The sequence below is a fragment of the Nannospalax galili genome, unplaced genomic scaffold (genome assembly GCF_000622305.1).
Source record: "Nannospalax galili isolate Female #2095 unplaced genomic scaffold, S.galili_v1.0 scaffold1711, whole genome shotgun sequence".
Classification (NCBI taxonomy): domain Eukaryota; kingdom Metazoa; phylum Chordata; class Mammalia; order Rodentia; family Spalacidae; genus Nannospalax; species Nannospalax galili.
Window position 1 is genome coordinate 46,036 of NW_008330347.1, and position 7,499 is coordinate 53,534.

Here is a 7,499-nt window from a genome sequence, read left to right on the forward strand (position 1 = left end):
CCCTTCCCCCCTCCCTTTCTCCTGGCCTCAGCTCCTTCCTCCCTGGTCTTTGGGAGACTGCCCAGGACTATCAGGCTCTGGCCTTCCTTCTGGGATTTCTACCTGTAGGATTGCCCAGCACGCTCTTTCTCCCCAGCAAGCTTCCAGATATTCCTGGGAACTTGAAGAATTTGGGAGCACAGGAGAGAGTGACCGGAAGAAACCATTTCTGGGTTCCTGGCCTGGGACCATAGAAGGAGCCCAAAGCTAAAAGTTCAGGTTTTGGGCTCTTGGCTATGCAATTAGCTTTGTGATTTTAAGGGCATTGAACCTCTCTGGACTTGGGCTTCTGTACAAAGCAAAGAGGGCTCAGTTCAAGTGTTCAAGGTGCTACATAGTGCTGGGATTAAAGGCTGTGGGCCACCACTCACCTGGCTATGGTGGAACATCTTTTATTTATGGTGAAACTCTGAGCTTTGTGTACTAGGTTCTACTGAGAACATTCCTTGTATGCCCAACACTATCCGGATGGGCAATGGTTTCATTGAAGATTTCCGATTCACAGAACCGCTTAGTAAAAGTTTTTTTTTTTTTAAACCCACCTCCCCTCCTTCCCTCCCTCCTTCCTTTCCTTCCTTCCTCTTTACTTTTTATTTTGAGGTAGGCTCTCATTAAGCTGCCCAAGCTGGCCTTAAACTTGCACTCTCTTTTTCCCTCAGCTTCCAGAGCAGCTGGGAGACTCATTCCTTTTTCTTTTTCTTTCTTTTTACAATGCTGGGGATAGAATTCCTCCCTCCCCCCAAGCCTTACCTGCTTGGCAAGTGCTCTACCTCTGAGGCACACCTCCAGCCCCTGATTCATTCCTGAAAGACTAGAATGATGAATCTGTAAACTTGGATCCCAGGAATCCCACTCTTCCTCCCAGAAGTGTCTTCACTTCCTCCAGTGGATCAAGTTTCAAACAGCTTGCTCCCATGTCCTCCTTTCCTACAAGGGCCAGAGAAGGGGTTAAGCAGAATTATCTTTGGCATTTCTGTATTTTCTAGATAAGAAATATGTAACTGCTGGGAGCATGGCGACACACGCTTTTAGTTCCAACACTCAGCAGGCAGATCTCTGACACTGAAGTCAGTCTGGTTTCCATAGCAAGTTCCAGGCCAGCTGGGGCTACAGGAGAGACGTGGTCTCGAATAGACAAAAAAAAAAAAAAAAAAAAAAAAAAAAAAGAAAAAGAAATATATAACTAATTTCTGCACATATTCAAAAGCACTCACCCTTTCAGTTAGTGGGCAGGTGGGCAGGTGGGCATTTTTCTTGTGACTTACTGGCTTTCTTCCCAGGCACACATCATTCCACACTATCGAGGTCCTTTAGAATGTGCACGTGGGAGTCTAAAGTCACACAGCTAGAAAGAAGTCTTGAGCGTCAATCCACTCTCTAAAGCCTGCCTTCTTAACCATCAGATCAGCAGGCCAACCCCAGCATCCCATCTGCTCTCTGTATTCTTCAGCAAATAGCCCTCCCCCCAAGAATGAGCCAACGATAGTTTTTTTTTGAGGAGCAGCATGGGGAGTCCTAACTAAGTGCCCTAAGCTGAGGCCGTGCCATTGGTAACAGGGATCAGAGTGAGTTTTCATGGTCACAGGGAGGTGGGAACACCTACAGCATGGCCTCCCCTGCTTCATGCCATTCCTTTGGCTCTGGGAATGCACCAGCTGAGTTCAGCTAGAAACTGGCATCGGATGGTGACAAAGATCCTGTACCCTTGCAAAATATGGGCAGTTAGAGGGGAGAGGAGAGTATCTGGGGATGGTGGTGAGGTTACTGCCATGATTGGGGTCCTCTGCCATTATCCCACTGTCCTACATGGTTGGGCTGTGTTGGGTAGATAGGCACTGTCTGCTCCAGAGCACTGTGGGGGTTCCAAGGGTTGCAGGTTACTTCTATATCTCCCCTCCCATCACCAAGTGTAGGTTCCCCCCAAGTCCGTGTTACCTGTCTCCAGTACAGGATGGGGGGCAAAGCTGTTGAGTTAGTCTAGAGAGGAATCTTCTGAGCTCAGGTCAGGTCACAGATAGAGCTAAGGGAGGGGTGGGGGCCGTTGCAAGTGTTTGCCTAGTGTCCTCCGTGAGGAGGCTTCTGAGTGACCATGAAAGAATAAAAAATAAGGAAAAGGAGGAAATGCCTGGTAAACAAGTCCAGTGAAAGGGGTGAGTGAGAGGATGTGACATTGTTCAGGGGAGGAAGTAGATCAACTGCTCCTTTTCTCTTGGACCACCAGGGAGCTGACCACACTGTGGTCTTTGTGGTGGGCATTTCCTCTATCAGTGTCTCCTGGAAGAGCATGATAAAGTGCAACAGGCAGTGTGTGCATCACACAGGCCCAAACTATGGCCTTCTGCACTGTCTCAATGCCAGCTGGAGCCCAATGGTCTTTGCCACCACAGCGTCTCTTGTGCAGGAATCTACTTACTGAGCACCCTGGCCACTGGTCTCTCATCAGCATTATTGCCTCCCTGACTGCAGAGCCTATGCAATCTGAGACTTCTCCAAGCTGCCGTCTCTTACTGATAGATCTTTGGGTCACCTCTGTTGTGGCCATTGCTGGCTTGATGTCTTTTCTCTCTGCCAGTGATTCCAGATCCACAGTAATGGAAGGGTCTGGGCAGAGATTACTCAATCTGTGATGAGTCACATTGTTCTTAATTATCCCTGGATCTACTTTTCACTTGCCAGCTCTGTGACCTAGGCCCCAAGTGCATGTGGTGTAGTCCAACAACTAGAGATAATTTGGTGTGAGCAGGGCATGGCAACTGATCACACAGGTGATCAGGGATGGTGGACCTGTCTCAAGCCTTCTCACGGTGTCCCCTGCTGGTCTGACTCACTTCTTTCTTCTAGAGAATAGCCCACTGTTACTGCTTTGTGAGATGTTGGAATGACTTGGTTTTGCAGTGTTATGTCTCAAACCAGGGTCTTGCACCTGTTCGAAGCTGCCTATCACTGAACTTATCCCCAGCTTTGAGATGATGTTAAAGCTTCAAAAATTTCTCAACTGAGAAGAATGAATAGCTTATTTTAGTCTGCTGAGAACAAAGCAAAAGGGAATAACTATAAAAAGGAGAGAAATATATGTATATATATGTGTATGTTTATGTATTTTTTTTTAAATTTTTCTTTTTGTCCTTTTGAGACAGGGTCTCTCTAGTCCTAGCCCACCTGGAACTCACTACGTAAACCAGGCTGGCCTTGATCTCACAGAGATCTGCCTGCCTCTGCCTCCTGAGTGCTGGGATTAAAGGCATGTGCCACCACCCAGCAGAAAGAAATATATTTAATAGGACTGACATAGGAACGGTGTCTTCTTTCCAGAATCCCAAAAGGCTGCAAAATTCTAGACTATCCTTTTCTGTGACCAGATCTGCTCTCCATGGAGAATGGCCAGAGGGGCACAGCTATCCTACTGCCTCTGCCCTTCTTCACCAGCTTTTGCTCCAGATAAATGGGACAGTTTGTGGGACATTACCTAAATTCTCCTGTCTCCTGTTCAGTGTTCCTAAACTCACCTAAAAATGCCCATAGGCCTGTGTAATTTCTTCCGGATCCTGTAGATATTTCTCCTTCAGCAAACAAAATAGCAGTTGTCTCTTTGCCTTCATCTGTGTGTTCTTAGGCACTGTCACTCTTGCTAAATGGGCTATAAACAGCCCGTAGAGGGCTTTTCTTCTATATCCAGGCACTGTGCTTGGTACTGGAGGTTCTGTTGCTTGCTCAGGAACTTATTCCTTCTAGCAGGAAAGACAGACACTTGAAAAAGCAACCATGATGTGTGATAAACACCATGGGGGAGGTGATTATGGGCGAATGCAGCAGGGACTCACTCCATACTGGTCTGTGGTTGTCCAGACTTCTTGCCAGTAGGGAGTAACATTTAACCAGAGTCTTGAAAGACCAATAGGAGTTAGCACATTAGTGTTTAGAGCCTTCTTGTTTATGTTGATACACAACCAACCACTACTGGGAGGAACAGCATAGGCAGTTTTAGTAAGTATCTCAGTTTTAGGTCTGTTGAGGGAGGTCAGTTTTCTGGAGGAGAGGGGCTTATATCTGTCTCTCTTATCTTCACTCCTGGATTGTTGGGTTTAGGGGCTCTGGCAGCATACAAGAGACCCAAGGAGAACAGAGCTTGTCTGAGCTCCGTGGGTCCAGATTCAAAATAGAATTCAGAGAGAGAAAGAGAGAGAGAGAGAGAGAGAGAGAGAGAGAGAGAGAGAGAGAGAGAGAGAGAGAGAGAATGAATATGCTCTGGTTACAGAGGGGAACCTGAAATATGAGTTTAAGCAAACATATGACTGAAATATCCTTGCTAGTTGCCCCTGCCCCCTGGCTGCACAGCTGGTCCTGAGGAACAGCCTGGGGTGGCGGGGGGCAGCAGAGAAGGATGACTTTTTTTTTTTTTGGTCTTTTTGAGACAGGGTCTCCCTATAGCCCCAGCTGTCCTGGAACTCACTATGTAGACCAGGCTGGCCTTGAACTCAGAGATCAGCCTGCCTCTGCCTCCCCAGTGCTGGGATTAAAGGTGTGCACCACCATGCCCGGCAGGATGACTCATTTTTAAAGAGACTGGGCCCTGATCTCCAACATTTCTCTGCACAGTGTTTCCTGTTCAGAATTTCATGTGACAAGCTTCATCTTTTTTTTTTTACAATTTATTTTTTATTCATGTGTATATGTGTGTGTCTTTGTGAGTATGTGCACATGTGTGTGGATGCTGGATGAGACTGGAAGAGGAGGTCAAATCCCTGAGAGCTAGATTCTCAGACAGTTGTGAGCAGCTTTATGTGGGTGCTGGGATCTGAACTTAGATCCCCTAGGAGAGAAACAAATGCTCTTAACTACAAAGCCATCTTTCCAGTGCTGAGAAGCTTGGTCTTAATGTCCATTGTCAGACTTGCACTGAGGTAGATGCAGGCACACTCCAGGATCCTGGAAGTTCAAAGTAAGAGTGAGGCAGGAGGTTGTGGGGTGCAAAGGACAGAAACTCAGGCTGGAGTCAGAAGCCCTGGGTTCTGGGCTAGGCTTTTTTTGTTGCAGTGCTTTGAATCTTAAGTCTAATACTTTACCTCTGTGAGCCTCAGGATTATCTACCAATGATGGGGAGAAGGAATCATTAGGTGCGTGGGGCCAGGCCACCTGTGTGCTGAATATTCTGAGCTAACATCCTATCTCCAGGATGAAAAGAAGGATGTCCTTTCACGGGTGTGAAGATTGGCCTCCCAGGGCATCACAGGGTCTGCCCCATGCTTATCTGTGTGGAATTTTAGGTGGGAAGATGGGTGACTGAGCAGACAGGGTAAAGAAGGCTGCTCAGCTGCTGGGCTGGGGGAGGGCTGTGGAGGAGCACCTTACTGCTCTTCCACATCAGCCAGCTTCTGCCAGTATAACACATCCCAACAACTCAAAGGTAGGTATCTCCTGTCTGGCATTGTTTCTTGTTATGTAACCTTTAGCTGTACACATGGACTCTTAAAGGACTAGACTGATCACTTTAATCTTTGGTTATACTTCCTTTTGGGTGATTAAGACCATATAGTTGGCCCAGATAAACCAATTTATTTTTAGTCTTAAGGTCCTTTGAGGATCTGTTCCTCAGGGGTTACATGGGCTTGGGAGGAGCCCCTGGCTCCTTTCTTTTACCAGTTCCATCTATATGAAGATAAGTCAAAGGTCCTGCTTGACCGTGGCTGGCTTCACTTGGAAGCAAGGAGGAAATGTTTCCTCTGTGTTGACCCTCCTCTTTGTAGACTGGACACTGGTTCAAGACCATTTGGTGGGGTCTCCATGGCCTCCCTGAACAAGAGGACCGGTGACTCACCATAGTTACAAGGACATTTTGAGAGATGCTCCATAGTCCCCTGGAACTTAGTTGACCTTGGAGGGCAAAGAGCAAAAACTGTTCTTTAAGTCTTTCTGACCAGATTAGCATAGGCCTCAAAGTATGGCTATTAAACATCCAAGAAGGTTAGTTCCACCAGTCTGGTACTTTTAATTACCATGTGCTATGTAGATAAAGCTTGGACAAAAACCAAACGTTCTCAGATAAACCTTAACTGGACATATATTTTGTTCCTTGAACTAGTTGTATGTATAATTTGTCAGTCCACCTTTTAAAGTCTCCCCTACTTCCTGATAGTGCCACAGGCTGTGGGTCAGGTGTTTAACACATGGGTCTTTGGGAGACATTCCAGATCAAAACCATAGCATTTTACCAGGTGCAAAACACCCAGTGGAATTCTGAGAGTGTTTATAGACCATAGGGATCGAGAAGCTTCATGCAAGTTGTAAGAGCTCAAGCCCAGGACCTTATATGTGTTAGGCAAGCCTTCTTTATGTAACTTTAAAAAATCTTCCCTTATTCTCACAAAGAAGGTCCTTAGTAAATGTTCATTGAATAAATGACTGTGTGAAAAGGGAGGCATCAGGCTAAGGTAATTACAGTGGATGGAGTTCCTGCACCAACTCCTACTTTTCATTCGTTCTCTTTGCTTTTGTTTGTTTGTTATTATCTCTTTGCTTTTTACTGTGAAAAAATTAAGCTTCCAGAAAAGTAGATGAGTATAATGACACCCATATATTTATTACTTAGCTATAATGATGATAATGATTAATACTAATAATAATTTAGGCCATATTTACTTATCTGCAGTGATAATGTATTTAAAAATAGAGCTGGGGGGCTGGAGAGATGGCTCAGTAGTTAATAACACTGGTTGTTCTTGAAGAAGACCTGTGTTTGAATCCCAACACCCACATGGCAGCTAACAACTGTCTGTAACTCCAGTTCCAGGGGATCCAACAGCCTTTTCTGACCTCCGTGGGCACTGCACGACACGGTTGCACTTACCTACATGCAGGCAATACATTTATACACATAAAATAAAAATAATAAATAAAATATAAAAAAATAGAGCTGGGAGTATAGCTCACTTGCATAGCATTTGAAGGCCCTGGGTTTGCTCTCCAATACTGTTAAAAATTAAAAACTATAGGACCAGGCATGCTGGTGTATGTCTTTAATCCCAAGAGGTATGAATTCACACAGCCTGGTCTACAGAGTGTATTCCACGCCAGCCAGGGCTACAGAGTGAGACCCTGTCTCACAAAGGAAAAAAAAATTAAAAAAGAATTTTAGAGTACAGATATTTTATCCCTACATATATCAGATGTAATTCTAGAAACTAAGAGCATTTTCATACTTAATTATATTTTCATTTTCATACTTAATGACATTAATGAATTTCTCTATTTTTATTTGCTTAAGTCAGAACTCAGAGTCTGCATAACACATGTGGTTGTGGTGCTTTGTAAGGTTCTTTGGGCTTAGAACAGTCCCTCCTTCCTCTTTTATTTTTCATGATTAAAAGATGGCCAGAGTGTGGCTCAGTGTAGAAGACTTGTCTGGTATGCCAGAGACTGTGGGTTCCATACTAGCACTGAGAGAGAGAGAGAGAGAGAGAGAG

The 7,499-nt window shown here is 45.2% G+C and overlaps 1 protein-coding gene across 2 annotated transcripts in view; it reads left to right on the plus strand.

The window, feature by feature from the left end:
- The window catches only part of Tuba8 (tubulin alpha 8), a 38,235-nt gene that overhangs the window by 17,405 nt on the left and 13,331 nt on the right, over window positions 1-7,499 (plus strand). The window lies entirely within an intron of this gene.